We start from the raw sequence: 18995 nt of genomic DNA on the forward strand, positions 1-18995 counted from the left end.
GCACTGCAATGTCCCCTGTTCACCAGAACCTGGTACTTCGGGGGTTTCTCCTATGTGTGCTGCATGTTCCCTACTCTTGGAGCATAGTCACATTTGCCTTCAGTCATTTTTGCCAGAGATTCAGTAGCACCAAATTCCTGGGCACTTTCTGTTTGTTGTAACCTGAGAAACTTCTGTTGATGGGGTAGGGGCTGTAGCCAGACCAGATGTATGCCCCCTCCCCCACTGTTGGGGCCACAATCAGACTAGGATGTGTGGTTATCTTCCCCCCTCTCCAGCTCAGGAGTCATTTTGAGTGCTGCTAGCCCTCATTGAGGTTGCTTGCACACTGCTAGGCTTGTGGCAGCCACTTGAATGGATTCTTGTCAAGGGCTTTTGGATGAGGCAGGTGTGCAGGAGACTGTGGAAGCAGGGCACACAGGTCCACTGTGGGAGGAGGCCCGCAGCTGTCCTTCCTCGAAGACTCTTGCTGAGAAAGGCTGAGCCAAAGAAGGCACGTTTGCAGAATATGGGGGCAGGGCATACAATACTGACAAGGTTCACTGCAAGAAGGGACCTGCAGCTGCCTTGAAAAACTCCTGCTGTGAGGCTAGGATGGAGGGGGAGTTTTCTCAGGACAACATGTGGATGGAGCATTCTGTTACAAGCTAGGTGGAAAGTGTTTATGCTGTACTGGTTCCCTCAGGTGTCTGCGTATGTAAGTGGGGGATGGGAGTAGGGAAAAGAAATGGTGACCACCGTCTCTTTCATTCTTGAAGAAGTCTACCAAAGATCCCTGCCCTTCCAACACATGCTATGAGATTTGTAAATGACTGCCCCTCCTGTATTCCCTAGTCATTTTTCAAGCTGTTGCTTCTATGCAGTATCCCAGTAGGGCTGTTTTTTTGTGCTGTCACTTCAAGGTTGGGGACTCAGATGATCCCCTTGGCTCTCTCAGAGGTAAGTCTGCTGATTTTTAAAGTTCTAGCTGTTAAGCCTCATTGATTATTAGTCCCTTTGGTTTTCAAAGCCTGATGTTATGGGTATTTTTCTTTCCCATGGGAGTCCTGTACTGGGGTGCCTGGTGTGGGGTCTGGTCCTGTATCCTCTCTGCATCCATGGCATCCCACCCTGCTTTGGACAGTCCGTCCCATGGGTCATTTTAGCTCCTGACCACATCTCTGCCCTCTTTGTCCTGGGTTCTTCTCTACATGTATCTGTGAGGAGTCTGTTCTGTCAGTCTTCTGGTCATTTTCTGGGTTATTTACACTGATGTGGATGTTATCTAATTGTATTTCTGGGACAAGATGAGATCAGAATCCTCCTACTCCACCATCATTTCAGAAGTCCCCTACTGATTCCGTCTTAAGCTTTGTTTCACATCTGTAGTCAAACACCATTTTAGTTTTTCATTTTAGTTATTAGGCTTAAAATTTTTAGACACTATTTGGTTCTTTTTCAAATCTGCATGATCACTCTATTTTCCTATTATTTATGCCAAGTTTATCTTTATTTTTCCAATATTTAAGCACAGTTAATTTAAAATCTGCTCTTCCAGTTTTAATACCAGACTTTGTGGATCTTTTTCTGTTGTCTTTTGTTTCTATGTCCATGTGTCCTCAGCTTTATTTTACTCTTTGTCATTGAAGATAGGTATTTGTAATGATACTTTGAGGCTTGGTATGAAGACTTACATCTCCAGGGAAGATTTGATTTCACTTCTGGTTGGCCCTTGAGGGCAGTCATATGTTGGAATCACTTTTTGAGAGGTAATTTATTTATTTATGACCAAGTTTTATTTTTTTTTCCAGCGTTTTTGTTTTGTTTTCCCCTTTTCCATGGTGTAATTCTACTTACAATTTTCTTTGGGAGTGGGCATGCAATTCTCTTTGCGAGGAGTAAGTAGAACACATTTAATTATTTCATCTCTGGCTGAAGAGTTAGTCTTTTGAGGTCTGTCTTTAATGTGAGGAAGGTCCCCTACTGGTTTTTGTACCTTAAGAAAGCTTTAAATTTTTGCTTCTCTCTTTTTTTCCTGTATGAAACTGTCAAATCTGTGGTTTAAATTTGGGAGGTTTGATAAGTGCTGTACGAGCAAAAGAAGCTTCAATGATCCAGTTAACAGGATTTAGAATTTTCTAATATCTTAACTATCTTTTCAATTCTTCTATGCACTGAGGTTTTAAAAAAATTCATTTTGTGCAGTATTTTTAGTTTTTCTTCAGCAAGAGAATGGGTTTGATAATGTAGCCCACCATTTTCTCTGAAATGGAATTTCTTACTCAGAATTTTATTATAATTCTAACAAAGAAATTCCCCCTTCCTACCTGAATGGCTTCATTTAAACTCATTTTATCTAGTCTGTCTAGTCTTGGAATCTTAATCAAGAACACAAAGTCTATTCTTAATAAATGAGGCTATGTTCACTGCCTTGAAAAAATTCTTCCTGTTTTCTCTTTTTATTTTGATAGATTTATTATGAGTATTGTTCCTGAAAGCTCCATCACACAGAACCTATGAGTTAAAATAGGAATCCTCCTAGGTCTCTTTAGTGACAATCAAGATTTTACTTTCATCCTCAGCAAATCAACCTTTAATTAGTAGATAACATTAGAACTAGTTACGAGCTTTACAGTATAGTTGGTAGTAAGGAATACTCTCCTCCAGAAAAGAAAGGGAGATTGAAGTTGACCAGTCAAGATCAGCAGGGTCCATTAAATATCACTTTAACGCATCTTATATTTCATGAATTGGAATCTCTGGGGAACTTTTTAAATACAAGAGCTATTTCATTTGTTCCTTAATTTAATCCTCATAGCCAACCAGAAGGTGAATATCAGTATCCCCCATTTCATCAATGAGAAAATTGAATCTCAGAAAAGTTAAGTGACTCGACAGGGTCAGACAGCTAGAAAGAAGAATGGTAGGGACTCAGAGCCAAGTTTTTGGTCTCTAGGTTTAGACCTCTAACCCCTATCCTTCTATCCCAGAGGTATATACTATATAGTTGTTGGTATATCAGAAATACTAGACAAAAGAAGAAAGTCAAATGCAAAATACTAAGAATATTATCAAAATAATATTTTAAACATGGGGCTGGAATAATATGCTTCCCTAAAACAAGTATCAGTCACCCATTATTTTTACTTGGCAGTTACAAAACAAAATAACTTGCACAAATAATAACACTATTCTATTAAAAATGCCAATATTCTTGACATTGCTTGGATTTAGTACCTATTGGTTACTGATTGTAATTTAGGCTTCTAACCTTAATAATTAGTCAATTTTAACTTGATCCCACCTAACTCTCTGCCTCATTTTCAAGCCTACGAGTTGCTGTAGGTATTTCAAGTATCTTGTACTTTTTAGGAAAAAAAAAAGTTTTTATTAATTATTTCATGAGAAACACACACACACACACACACACAGAGAGAGAGAGAGAGAGAGAGAGAGAGAGAGAGAGAGAGAGGCAGAGATACGGGCAGACAGAGAAGCAGGCTCCATGCAGGGAGCCTGACGTGGGACTCATTCTGCGTCTCCAGGATCACACCCTGGGCTGAAGGCGGCGCTAAACTGCTGAACCACTCGGGCTGCCCATGTGTCTTGTACTTTCTTTAAAAAAAAAATTTTTTTTTATTGGTGTTCAATTTGCCAACATATAGAATAACACCCAGTGCTCATCCCATAAGTGCCCCCCTCAGTGCCCGTCACCCAGTCACCCCCACCCCCCGCCCACCTCCCTTTCTACTACCCCTTGTTCGTTTCCCAGAGTTAGGAGTCTCATGTTCTGTCTCCCTTCCTGATATTTCCCACACATTTCTTCTCCCTTCCCTTATATTCCCTTTCACTATTATTTATATTCCCCAAATGAATGAGACCATATAATGTTTGTTCTTCTCCGATTGGCTTACTGCACTCAGCATAATACCCTCCAGTTCCATCCACGTCGAAGCAAATGGTGGGTATTTGTCGTTTCTAATGGCTGAGTAATATTCCATTGTATACATAAACCACAGCTTCTTTATCCATTCATCTTTCCATGGACACCGAGGCTCCTTCCACAGTTTGGCTATTGTGGACATTGCTGCTAGAAACATCCGGGTTTATGCAGGTGTCCTGGCGTTTCACTGCATCCGTATCTTTGGGGTAAATCCCCAGCAGTACAATTGCTGGGTCGTAGGGCAGGTCTATTTTTAACTCTTTGAGGAACCTCCACACAGTTTTCCAGAGTGGCTGCACCAGTTCACATTCCCACCAACAGTGTAAGAGGGTTCCCTTTTCTCCGCATCCTCTCCAACATTTGTGGTTTCCTGCCTTGTTAATTTTCCCCATTCTCACTGGTGTGAGGTGGGATCTCATTGTGGTTTTGATGTGTATTTCCCTGATGGCAAGTGATGCGGAGCATTTTCTCATGTGCTTGTTGGCCATGTCTATGTCTTCCTCTGTGAGATTTCTCTTCATGTCTTTGCCCATTTCATGATTGGATTGTTTGTTTCTTTGCTGTTGAGTTTAATAAGTTCTTTATAGATCTTGGAAACTAGCCCTTTATCGGATACGTCATTTGCAAATATCTTCTCCCATTCTGTAGGTTGTCTTTGAGTTTTGTTGACTGTATCCTTTACTGTGCAAAAGCTTCTTATCTTGATGAAGTCCCAATAGTTCCTTTTTGCTTTTGTTTCTTTTGCCTTCGTGGATGTATCTTGCAAGAAGTTACTGTGGCCGAGTTCAAAAAGGGTGTTGCCTGTGTTCTCCTCTAGGATTTTGATGGAATCTTGTCTCACATTTAGATCTTTCATCCATTTTGAGTTTATTTTTGTGTCTGGTGTAAGAGAATGGTCTAGTTTCATTCTTCTGCATGTGAATGTCCAAATTTTCCAGCACCATTTATTGAAGATACTGTTTTGTTTTGTTTTTTTCCCAGTAGATAGTCTTTCCACCTTTGTAGAATATTAGTTGACCATAAACCTTCTCCTTTGGCTTTTGTGTCTTGGGAGGTTTTTGCCATCACTTGCCATCAGGGAAATACAAATCAAAACCACAATGAGATACCACCTCACATCAGTGAGAATGACAAAAATTAACAAGACAGGAAACAATGAATGTTGGAGAGGATGTGAAGAAGTAAGAACCCTCTTGCAATTTGGTGGAAGTGCAAACTGGTACAGCCACCCTGGAAAACAGTGTGGAGGTTCCTCAAGAATTTAAAAATAGAGCTACCCTACGACCCAGAAATTGCACTAATGGGAATTTACCCCAAAGATACTGATGTATTGAAATGAGTGGACACCTGCACCCCAATGTCTATAGCAGCAATGTCCACAATAGCCAAACTGTAGAAGGAGCCATGATTTCCTCTGATGGATGAATGGATAAAGAAGATGTGGCCTATACATACAATGGAATATTACTCAGCCATCAGAAGAGACGAATATCCACCATTAGCTTTTTGTGGGTGGAACTGGAAGGTATTATGCTGAGTGAAGTAAGTCAATTAGAGAAAGACAATCATCATATGGTTTGTTTCACTCATATGTGGAATATAAGAAATAGTGAAAAAGATTATAAGGGAAAGGAGGGGAACTGAGTGGGAAAAATTAGAGAGGGAGACAAACCATGAGAGACTCCTAACTCTGGGAAATGAACAAAGGGTTGTGGAAGGGGAGGTGTGGGAGGGTTGGGGTAACTGGGTGACGGGCATTGAGGAGGGCACTTGATGGGATGAGCACTGGGTGTGATACTATATGTTGGCAAATCGAACTCCAATAAAAGTATACCAAAAATGTAAAATAAATAAATGAATAAAAATATATTTTAAATAATTTTTTAAAGTTTGTCAATTCTGTTTCTTTTCAAAAAATCAACTTTAATTTCATTGATATTTTTATATTTTTTTATTCTCTATTTCTGCTCTAAAGTTCATTATTTCCTTCCTTATGCTAACTACTGGCTTAATGTATACATATTTTCTTAATATGTTCAGTACTCTTCAGGTGCTTCTTGACTATTCTCAATGATAGGAAGCTGGTTTTACTTTTTTCTTCTGTTTGTCATTAAGAAAAATTTCTCAAAGTTTAATTCTCATAAATCTTCTTAATGTGATTAAAAATCAAATACATTTAAAATGAATGTTTTTATGAGCTCTTCTATTTTTAAGCATTATAGCAAACATTAATGTCTAATGCAGTTTATGGTTGATGACCACTCATTTGATTTTCCAACAATTTATATGTTCATTTTCATTAATATACTTTAATTCTTTTCCCCAAATTTTTATGTTAACTAGAATAACTTTAATATAATCATGCCACATTAATAAAATACATATTTCAATGAAATGTTAAGAAAATTAGAATTTCAAAAGAAATGTATCTTAAAGCGTTTGAATACTTTTCAGTTGAGATATGAAACTGAAGAAAATGACAGGCCCAAATGGGGTCACTTGTGTTAAGGCCCCACAATAGTAAACCAAGACTTCATACCTAAACTGAGCAAAATTTCAAACCACCCCTCCACCCTGCCATGGTTGTAAACTTTACAGCTTAAATTGAATGTCCTGGTTGATACCAGGAAGACAACCTTGCCTAAAACAATTCTTTCTTTGCCAAGAATTGCCGTTTTCTGCTCCTTCTGTCTTTAAAAACCTTACCTCTTCTGCAGCTTGATAGAACTTCCTCTAGATGCGATGCTGCCCAAAACATGAATCATTAAAGACAATGAGATATTCAAATTTTTTAAACAAATTTTATATGGTAGTTTGATAAAATATGAAATGGCATAAAATAGATTTGCTGCACTATTAAAGTTCTTTCAACCAGTTTTTCCTTTTGGTGTATGGTGTTCTTATAAAATCATGTTCATTGGTTAGTGGTCCATGCCAGTGATCTATCATCATGTTAAGTGTAACCTTTAATAATTTGCAAAGATAAAATTGTTTTTGAGGTTTCACAACTTGAGAAAACATGTTTCTTGAGAATTATCTAAGCACTCAAGGATAGATTTGAACATTTCAGACTTTGAAAGAGATTGGTGTTTACCTTTTCCTTATGACAATTCAGGAAGGCCAGTAAGCTAAGGAAGTTAGTCAAGACAGCAGAGCAATTAGTGTCAGGGACAGAAGTGGAAGCCAGCACTCCTAAATCCAATGTTTGCTCTGCTTTACTATGTATGTAAGATGAGAGATCTAAATTTAAAAATAAGGCTTGTGTAGGTCTCTCTAGCAGTGTTCTGCAAACTATAGCCCATAGGTCAAATACAGTTTGTCTGTTTTTATTAATAGTTTACTTGTAGCAGAGATATTCTGTTATAAAGTGTCTATGGCTGCTCACATTCTGCATTGACAGAGTTGAATATAGCTTACCCTTGAACAATGAAGGGAGTGGTTAGGGGTGCACACAGTCAAAAATCCATGTATAAATTTTGACTTTCTAAAAGGTTAACTACTAAGAGCCTACTGTTGACGAGAAGCCTTATCAATAACATAAACATTTAACATATTCTGTCTCCCTTTCTGATAATCAAGATAAAAAGCTTCTGCACGGCAAAAGAAACAAACTCTTAGCTAGACTAATACTCAAAAGCAGAAATGAAACAGAAGACATAACTGATGCCACAGAAATAAAAATAGGAGATTATGAACAATTGTATGCCAACAAATCAGCCTAGAAGAAAAGAATTCCTAGAAAGACAGAACCAATTAAGACTGAATAATGAACAGAAAATTTGAACAGACCAATAACAAACAAGAAGATTGAATAAGTAATCAAAAGCCTCCCAATAAAGAAATATCCAGGGCTGAGTGGTTTTCTTTGCTGAATTCTACCAAACACTTAAAGAAGAATGAATGCCCATCCTCCTCAAACTTATTCAAGAATTGAAGACAGAATACTTCCAAATTCATTTTAGGAAGTCGGCATTACCTTGACACCAAAGCCAGACAGAGACACTACAAGAAAACTGCAGGCCCATATCCCTGATGAACATAAATGCAAAAAATTCTCAACAAAATACTAGCAAACTCATTTCAGAGCAACATTAAAAGGATCATAAGAAATGCGCACATTGCCTGACGGTTTGGAATCATCAATCCTAAAGATAATTTCTAGTTTTACAAATTTATAAAGCAAACCAACTGGTAATTCTATTTCTTGAATATATTAACAGAAGCATTTTTTGAAAATGATCTTTGAGGGCAAAGTAGAGAATACTCTTCAGATGCTGAGACACAAATGAGAAAAATGAAAAGATACAGACCTTTTAATAAAGGGAGGAGACAGTCTTAGAGATTTTCACAGAGGAGGTAACTAGCAGGTCCAGAGGCCTGACTCACAGCTGGTTACTGGCATAGCTGAAACTAGAGCTTCTCATTCTAGGCTTCCTCTCCACTTTACCACTTTGAGCCTATTTAAATAGAGAAAAGTAACACAAATAATATAGATAAGGCCCAAATGTTATGCTACAAGCAAAAAATCAGGGCTTTCTTCAAGACATGCACACAGAGCTACTCAAAGCATGCTGCTTGAAAGAAGCGAAAGGAGAGGGAAGCAGGGACAATGCTTCACAACAACAATTAATTGTTGACAAGGGCAGTTTTATATATTCTCTCGATTTGGAAACAGAAAAATGTAAGAAGTCTAGTTCATTCACAGATATCACTCATTCAGAAAATATTTCATGGCACCTACTGTGGGCAATTGCTGGGCCAAGTCCTGAAAACATGTTAAACAAGGAATGTGTGTCCCTGGCCCTCCAGAAGCATACAGTCCAATAAAAGGAGACAGATGTTTGGTTTAGCAAAAGCAAAAGTAGAAGAGTGAGTTTAGAGATAGCAGACACTACAATGCCTTGTAGAGTATGGGGAGAGATTGACCTAGTCAAGGAGTCGTAACACAAGACTTCCTGGAGGAAGTGGTATTCCTCAAAGCCAAAGGGGTGTTACAATCAGGCATGCAAAGGAGAAGGAAAGGAGTTCTAGATGAGAAATCTTTCTCTGTTACCATCTCTCGACTTCTCTGAAGACTTAACAGAATTGGTGTTTCTTCTTCCTGGGGTTTTGCAACATCACCAGCCATGCTTTTTCAATCTTCTATGCAGGCTTGGCCTCTATACAACATCTTAATGTTGCTCAGCTCCACAGTCCTCCCTGGTCTACATTTTTACATTTAGTGACTTCTATCCAGATCACTAGCCTGATTTCCAGACCCGATCTGGTCACTGAATCACATGTGTCCAACCACATATTTCAAATCTTTTGTTTATCACACATTTCAAACAGAATATGGCTTACCTGGGGTAGCCCTCCACCTTTCTTCCACTCTGTGTTTTGAATATACAAGTGCTTGGAACACACTAATGTTAATAAAGGAGCCAAGGTTGGTAAGGATAAAAAGGGAGACATATTTTAGCGCAGACACCAAGGATGAGTAGTATTTCACTATGTATCAAAGGAGAAAAACCGTATTTCAAACCAATGACATTTTTCTCTATTTCTACTTTATTTGTCTCTCTTAACAATAAATATCCCTAATAAGGCATAGATGATTTGTAAAAATTCCTTATTCTTTTGTATGTAGCCTAAATTTTTATAAAACCACTAACTATATTTGTTCTTAGTAATGAAGTAATCTTTTCAAAGAAACATGTATGAACCTGGATCACTGGGAGAATGTCAGTGATGCGAATGACTCCAGGTATAGACATTAGTTCCTGGAGACTACACTCAGATTTTCATGGTTCCTCCACTCTACGTAGCTGGATGTGTAAAACCAAAGAATTCCTGAAGCAATCTGGGTTGTTACGAAAGCAAAAGGCAGCAAAATTGGTTTGCTAACTTTTTTGAATTCCTAGGTATTTGGCCTTACCCTTCAGTCAAAAAGAAGTCTGATTTTTTAACCTAACCACATCCTTCACTGACAGCTTTTTGTTGCAAATACAAAATGCAATAATGAGAAGAGTGAACAGTTCAACTCTCAGACTGATTTATAATGACAGTTTTCTGATACAATGGAAATGAAGAATTGAACAGATTCTGTGAAGTGAAAATCCCCAATTATGTTGTTCCCTTGTATTAATTAAACAGGTGCTAGGGAGTTTTCAAAGTACCACCTCCAAGACCTCTGTTGTACAGAATTACTTACAGTTGTTAAATGTTGTGCTCTTCTCAATGCAAGCAAATACACAAATCCTGATCAAGCATCTACAAGGTACAAAGTACAACTCTGCTTGGACTCCCTTGAGGAGTTCTACTAATCCTGACATGCCTCTTGTATTTTACCAAATTTTTGTTAAGAAAAATAGTCTGCTTTGGAGGGCTTCCAATATTTATCAAAAATGCTACCAAAAAATTAAAAATCTTAGCCTGTTTCACCACTATCGCCCTATTCCAGTATTCACAGAAGGAAAAGATTATCACTGGGTTCTGCAAGCATAAAGGAAATTATTCCTATTTTTAGATGAGGATTTAAGGTCTCTCAGAAACTAAAGCATCTCATCCACACCCAGGAGTTAAACTAATCTAAGTTTGTGACTTCAAAAACCTATAACTTTTGACAAAACTTCACTCTTGATTTCCAGAATCTAAGAAACTAGTCAGTATTTTTTCTTCATTATCTTTCAAATGTCTTACAACAAAACTTGTCTCATCTTCAACAAAGCTATTCTTCCATTTATATTCTCTTCTTTTTTGAATGAATACCCAATATCTCAAATCAGAAGCCAAGATATTGTCCTAGAATCTTTTTCTTTACCCTTCATATTTGGTCCACCAAGCCCTTTGAATTTCTCTACCTAAATATGCCTGGAATCCCTCCTGCCTCTCCATAGGCCAAATCTGCCATGCCAGTTCAGGCCCTCATCGTATCTCATCTAAACAACTGACTATATCTTCATTAATAGTTGTTTTTCTTCTAGCCACGTCCCTTCTCCCCCATCACAGTCATACAGTCATCAAAGCCTGAGCTACATACTGCCATGGGATTTATCTTTCTAAATCATAATTGTGATCACATTGCTACTATTTCAAAGTTCTTTAATTGCTTCCTATCCCTACAGAATTTTACCCAAACTCCTTTGCATGGCTTACAAGACTCTTTTTGATCTGGCATCCTGCCTCTTCTCTTACCACCCTTAACTTATATATCCCTGACCACTTTATCTTCTAATTCTCAGAAAATGCCTTCACTCACTCAAGTCTCTAGGCCCATACACATCTGGCTTATTCTTTGCTTAGAATCCTGACCACTTCCTGCCTGGCCATGAAACTGATTTTAATTCAAGTCTAAACTCGTATCCTCCTATATAAACCTTGACTCCTGAGATCTCACTATCTTCGTTTCTCTCTATATTGAATTTATTAAAAATATAATCACTGTCCTTGCATAATGATTGTTTTTCTCTATAGGCCTGTCTCCTACTAGGTTACACATTCTTTGAAGTTAAGATCCTTGCAACTTTATCACTTATAAAAGTGCCTGCCATGTGGTCAGATGCAGTATTTTTTAAGACATTGATTTGAATGAATGAATGAAAGTGTGTATGGAAATACAAGGTTGATTTGAAAAAATAATCATTTTTGCCTCAACTCCTTTTCAACTCTATCATATATTATTATTCCAGGGGCCTAAGGCACCTTGGAAATTGGACATCTAGATCCTGCCTCCTGGTTAAAGTTCCTTAAAGATTGTTTTATGACATTTCCTGCAGGAAGGGGCAAGGGTAAATGGGAATAATAGATGTGGGAATGCAAGATGGATTTTGCTTTGGTCATCTCCAGAGTCCCCTTTAGTTCTGTCACGTGTATGTCTCTGCCACATGCCAAGGCAAATTTGTGTTAATAAATGATTTCAGGCCATTTATCAGACAGCACAATTGTCTGGATTTCATGAACACTAAGAGGGAAGTAAAGAACTGAGTGAGGAAAATCACATGAAGCAAATCTGTATCCTCCTGTGAAGAACCAGTTTACAAAATTGGAATGTTCTTTTTACTCTTTGTACTGGAGATCTGCCCACTGCTGGACAAATCAGTGTGAGAACAGGGGATGTGCCCATCACATGCCTCATAGAGTTGTTTTGAGGAACAAATGGGTTAATCATAGGAAGTATACCTGGTATATAGATAATAAGCACTCAAAATATTACCTGTTGTTATTACAGCTCTTTTTTGGTTTTATTGAACCTAAACTTCAGAGTTAGCCAACATGGTAGTTTCCTATTATTGTTATAACAGACTGTTACAGATTTAGTGGCTTAAAGTGGCACAAACTTATTATCTTAAAGTTATGGGGATCAGAAATCCAAAATGGAGCTCAATAGGATAAAATCAAGGTGTCAACAGGGCTAATGTCATTCTACGGGCTCTGGAGGATAATCTTCTCCCTTGACTTTCCAGCTTCCAGACACTGCTTGCATTCCTTGGTTTCTGGTCCCTTCTTCCATCTTCAAAGCAAAGCAACATTATCCAATCTCTCTCTGTTTCTGACTCTCCAGCCTCCCTCTTTCCCTATTTTACTAATAAGAATTCGCATGATTCCATTGGACTCACTCAGATAACTCAGGATAACTTCCTCATCTCAAGGCCCTTAACTTAATCACACCTATAAAATCCCTTTTGCCATGTAAGGTGATATATTCATAGCTTCTGGGAATTTGAACATGGACATCCTTGGGGGACTATTATTCTGTGTATCATAGGCAAGTTATATAAATAGGCAAGAATGGTTTTGTATAGGAGGGAATCGTGTGGACTGCTTGTGCCTTACCTAAAGAAAATCATGTTTTTAAAAAATATTAGAGTAGACAAACCAATACATCCAAGATCTGACTTGCATGAAGCCACTGGTTAAGGATCCCTACTCTATGACACTTCATTGCTTGGTTAGACCGGGTCTACATGAACCAAAGAAAGTGGTAACTGCCAGAGTCTGTGTTACCTAAGAGCCCTAGATAATTCGAGATGTCTTTCTCATAATGAAACAACTTAAGTTTCCATCAAAATTCATGCAGTCTTCTTCCTACATGCTTTAAATACCTGGCCATGGGAAATGACCCAGTTTTTATCTCCCTCTGTTGACTACTTCGAATTAAACTCTTTAGCAGCCAATAACTGCTGGAGTCATACCAACAGGTGCTTCATCCTACACTTCTATTTTATGTCTCTTTTTTAGACATTACACCTGGTTGACTTGGAGAACCTTCAGGGATGGCATCTGTTACGTCTCTCTTGAAATACAGGCCCACGGTTGTTAATCTGCAAATGTTGATGAAAACCCAAACTGTATTTGTCTCTGTTGTCTCATGGCTTTGCCACCATATGCTAAATCAAATTACACTTCACAGTTGGCAGCTGAAAGAAATGAAGAAATAGTCAATGCAAAGATATCTTCCTTGGCATCACTGGGGATATAAAATATTAAATCTACCTATCTATTTCCTTTTCTTAGTCTGTTATCATTGTTAACATGGAAAGTGGCTCTTTAAAATGAGCGCTGGAGGGAATACAAGCTGGTGCAGCTACTGTGGAAAACAATATGGAGGTTCCTCAAAAAATTAAAAATAGAACTACCGTATGATCCAGTAATTCCACTACTGGGTATTTACCCCAAGTAATTGAAAACACTAGTTCAAAAAGATACGTGCACCCCTATGTTTATTGCAGCATTATTTATAATAGTCAAGTTATGAGAGCAATCTAAGTATCCATCCATAGATGAATGGGTAAAGAAGATGTGCTACACAAACATACACAAACATACGAATATTACTCAGCCTAAAAAAAAAAAAGAAATCTTGCCATTTGTAACATGGATGGATCTAGAGGGTATAACGTTAAGTGCAATGAGTCAGAAAAAGACAATCATACGATTTCATTCATATGTGGAATTTAAGAAACAAAACAAATGAAAAAGGAAAAAAAGAGACAAACCAAAGAGCAGACCCTTAAATATAGAGAACAAACTGATGGTTCCAGAGAAAAGGTGAGTGGGGGATGGGTGAAACAAGTGAAGGGAATGATTAAGAGCACACTTGTGATGAATTGTTGAATCATTATATTGTACATTTGAAACTGATCTAACACTGTATGTTAACTATACTTGAATTAAAAAAAAAAAACGAACGCCAGAGGCTCCTCCTGCTGAGCACACACATTAGTCGCTAAAACGTAGTTTTGTCATCATAAGTAAGGGTTTAAAGCATGAAAACCAAGAGTGTCCTTGAGCCAAGGACACTGAAGAAGGGATAGCAAGGAATAAGTAGGAAGAAGAGAGGTAAAACACAGAAGATGAAGGCATCATGTGTCCTTATGCATGAGAGTGGGCATGTGGGAAAATAACTAGGGGTGACAAAAGTCTTAGAAGGAAAAGGTTTGTCTTCATCTATCTCTGACTGCTTCCTGGGTGAGAGTGCTACAGGTAAAAGAGTCTTTACTCATGAAGCCATTAGTTTATTGAACTTTAGGAGTCATTATGTATCCAACAGATGGAAGGAAACAATTACTGTCCCATGCCTTATCTTCAGAAAGGAAGCAAATTCCCAAGCACTGAGTCTTACCCCACTGAATCAGTTCCTTCATCACTAAAGCTACACCTCTAATGGCCAGTAAGACCAAGTGGAGAAGATTTCTGGTACCAAGGAAGGTCAGGCAGTTGTTTTTTGACTCTTACTATGTATATTTCTTCCTGATGTTTTAACAAATTACCACAAACCTAGTGATTAAAACAACAGACATGTGTAATCTTACAGTCCTAGAGGTCAGGAGTCTGAAACAAGTCTCATGAGGCTAACATCAAAATGTGGATAAGGCTGGGTTCCTTCTGGAGACAGTGGGGGAGAACTCATTTTCTTGCTTTTCTCTCTCAAGACCACCTGCATTCTTTAACTTGCAGCTCCTTCACCTTTAAAGTGCATCCGTCCATGCTCTGCTCCTGTTGTCATGTTCCCATTTTCTAACTTAGACCCCCTAGTCCCCCTCTCTAAGGACCCTTGTGATTACATTGGGCCCACCTAGATAATCCCTGATAATCCCTCCATCCTCAAATCCTTAATTTCATCACATTCACAAAGTCCTTTTTTTCCCCCCAGTTTGGGTGACATGTCCACAGATTTTGAGGATTAGGAAGTGTGTGTGTGTGTGTGTGTGTCATTATTTTGTCTAGCAGACAGATTTGTCAAAGAGGACTTTATTCCAGAAAGTAGAAACTGAAATGTCTACCACAGATAGACAAGTAGTATAAGTGAATGAAACAGACCAAGGAATGATAGAAAGGGAAGTAAACTAGAGCATGACTAGCCTTCTGAGGCATTCAAATTTGAAAAATCATATGTAATTACTGTGTGGTTGAAAAAGAGATGAACCAGAGAGTTCATGCCTGCTGATTTGCAGTCATTGTTTTATACCAAATACTTGCCCTGTCTTCAAAGAACCTCTTTTGCCATAAGGGAGACACTTTCTATTAAAAGAGCCACACGCATTCTGCAGCTAGATACACATGGACATGAATCTACACAAGGCTAAGAAGAATATGCTAAAAAGAAGAAAGAGGTTTAGAGGCCTGTGTGAGTGGAGAGACCCACCAACATCTAATTGGAACAGGCCAGGAAAGAAGCTGACATTTACAGGAAATATGGGATAAATAAGAGAAATATGGTGACCCTGTTCCCAGGAGGCTCAGAAAGAGTTCTCTGGCTTGGAGGCAGATGAGAGCCTGCTAAGTAGTCGGCAAGGACTGATGGCTCATAAATTTCTGAAAGCAGCAACTGTGACATAGCACAAGTGCCAAGGACACAGGCGGAGACAGCAGCAGTGCTGTGTTTCTGCTGGATTTGAACCTGGAGAGGTTCTGCCAGTTTCTGAGGTGTGGTGTGTGTCATCGTGGGGGGCATCACTTTGTGAAGATGTATTGAGTATCCGGTTATGGTAAGAGCGGACTCCAGCGGTTATGGAACCCCAGGTCTGCATCTGAAGCTGGCATCAAAATAAGATCCACATCGGAGGTTTCTAGAGGTTTAAAACAGCATTTAATACATGGTAGCAGGGAGGAGTAAAAAGACGTGTAGTCAGTGGAGGAAGACAACTGGGGAAGCTCATGCATGATGGAGGAATTCAATTAAAATTCATACAACCTTCTACTTAGAAATCAAAGGAAATAAACAAGTACGTGGACATCTGGTTATGAATGGGAAGGCTCCAGGCTTGTCTAGAAGGGAGAAGTTGAGTCAAAGAAAATTTATTTGCACATAAAACATAACAGAATATAAATGTATATGTGGGAGAGAGAAGAGAAAAAAGAAGAGACAAAGGGAGGAAGACACAGACCAAATGCCTTATTGAATGATTTGTACTCAGTAGGGGTGAAATTATAAATTAGCTTTTTCTGTTCTATGTGACTGCCTTCCAACAAGTTTCGTCAATCATATCTTTGCCTCTGGATGAAGTCTCAAAAACATAAAAGAGCTTCTCCTGTCACTCACACACACCAGTGGAAAGTCTAATATAAGATGCCCAGTTTAGTCTTGTCTATTATCAAAGCCTTATTCTCTCATTTAAGTCAAACCCTTTTCCCTGTCCTCCAGCACCTTGGGCTGGTAGACGCATGGAGAGAAGCTTGGTCAGCTTCCAACTTTCACCTTTGTTCTCTTCTACCCACTAGGCCATTTGGTTTTCCAGGAGACAAAAGGAGGGAGAGGGGAGACAGATGAGGCAGGAAAGATTCTTCCTGACTGGTATGGTTGCCCCTGACATTGGTGGCCGCCAAGAAAGTCCCCCTCCCCTATTCCCTTCTCCCCACCAATTGGTCTTTCATGGGGTACCCATATGGACTCCTTAGAAACCACCATTACTGTGCATTTGTCCCCTGCTTTATCCCAATAGATTTGTTCTATCTCACAGGAGATGCCACCTCCATCACCTCTAGCTGGTTGCTCATGACTCTTCCAACAGCCCTAGCATCTAGTGCTACTGGATACACACACACGCTCCCTGTCATGGGCTCATGTGTCCTCTGGGAGGTCCTCTCAAGGTGGCCGAAGTTCAGCACCTGTATCAGTGCCTATTTGGTCCATAGCTAGAGGAGCAGACCATTTTGAATGTAGCCCCGTGTCTTTGCCTTCCTGTCACAAACAGTTCCCTTAAGCACTTTCTTTTATAAATTTTAGGTATAAATCAGGTTCTTCAATATCAGCAGGCACAGGTCAAGATTTATAGGGATTTCCTGAAGTATCCCTCAGGAAATGTGAAGTCAGAGTTAAACACTCCTCTGCTTGTCTTCTAGACCTTCTTGAGGTTACCCACAATCTCAACATGGCCAGTATAGATGGCTAAAAACCTACTGTTCTCAGCCTTTGGAATCCTCCCTTGAACTCCCAAATAGAGGGAAAAGCCAGAGTTAATACCCTGTGATATAGATGATAGATACATATATGTTCATATAAACATATGTATATTTTATATATATACATCTACCTCTAGGTAGTGGATAGCTGCCTGAGAAATAAGGAATTGGAGCCCTAGAATTCCAGGAAGAGAGGTGAAGGTAGAGCAATAGTTTCCTGAAAGAAAACAACCAATAGGATGCTGAGAAGAGAGCTGATTAATAGTGGGGAAGCAAGAGATTTTAGAATAATAATGACTGGCATTTGATTTTTAGTGGTTTCTGATTCTGGACAGAAAGGCTCTTCAGTATGCCCAAATCTTCAGGACAATTCTGTCACCATATCATGATTGAATTAGGGCAGCACTGCTTTGGATAACAAAGAGGAGTTTTCATTTCCATTTAGGAGAGAAGGGACAAGACACATTTGGAGCCGGCAGCATCAGTGGTGAAGTGAAGGTAGGAAGTTCTTAATGACTGAGCCAAAACAGAAAGTTACAGGCAACTTTAGGTGAGAGTTAGCCCCTCTTTTGGGGAATGTGTAGAACTATCAAGAATCTTGGACTTCTCCTTATTTAAACTGGAAGCTTGATTTATTGATTTATTTCACGTGAATATCAAGATGGTGCCTTCAGAAGGCTGGAGAACTTGGAGGTAATCAGGACACATATATAACTAATGTAGTATTCCGTTTTTTAACCTTTCTAGTGTAAATTTGAAGTTCAAGGGTTTGATCAAACTTCAAAATGTTTCACATTAAATAGCAATATAGCAAAACAAACATTCCAAAGCTATTAAGCACCTATAAGAATCAAGCACAAACTATCTGTCTACTAGCACAAATCATGTATTTTGTTGACAGTAGGTAAGTTTTGAAAATTAGACTGGGCAATTTCCCAAACATGTTTGAGCCTCTAGGATTTCAGCATCTAATTCCTTGACTGTCCCTTCCACAGCCTCCAAATTCCCTCATTCAGATCACATGCTTCCAGTTTCACTTTGAGGATGAGAAAGGGATTCTGATCAGACAAAAGTACAGGACAGGGAAATAATTGGTTTTCTCAGGACACCAGAAGTTTCTTGCAGAGATCTTTCTAGGAGCTAAAAGGCAGGATGCAGATCCAAGTTTGGATTCTGCCAAATTTGCCATTAGGCTCCACATCCTAGCTGTGCTAGGCTGAGCTGCAGGTTTTCTCCCTGTAGGCTGAGGTTTTATAACTTCTAATATTCCAGGCCATTGGGTTGGACCCATCATTAGGTTGACTCATTAAAGCCACAGGAGAGTGGCTCATACCATTCAGGCTCACCCAAGCCTCATTTGTAAACCAGAAAATCAATTTGCTAATTTACAGGGATTCAGATTCAGCTACTATTTGTTTGGAGCATGCTACATGTCGAACATTGAGCTCAAGCCTTTCTTACTCATGATCTCATTTAATCATCTTGTCAATGGTCAATGGATGTCCCGGAGGAAAGCCGATTTAGTAAAATGAATAAGGTTTAAACAGTTTCTTGGAAATACCAAATAGAGGCAAAGAGAAATAGATTATCTTTGGAGGTAATCTTAAAATAGAAGGATTTTCTTGAGTATTCTTCTTACACATACCTGTTTATGAAACCAGTCTCAGTAAGGAAACCCAGACTGCTCCCC

Source organism: Vulpes lagopus, chromosome 2, assembly GCF_018345385.1.
Source record: "Vulpes lagopus strain Blue_001 chromosome 2, ASM1834538v1, whole genome shotgun sequence".
NCBI classification, from domain to species: Eukaryota; Metazoa; Chordata; class Mammalia; order Carnivora; family Canidae; genus Vulpes; species Vulpes lagopus.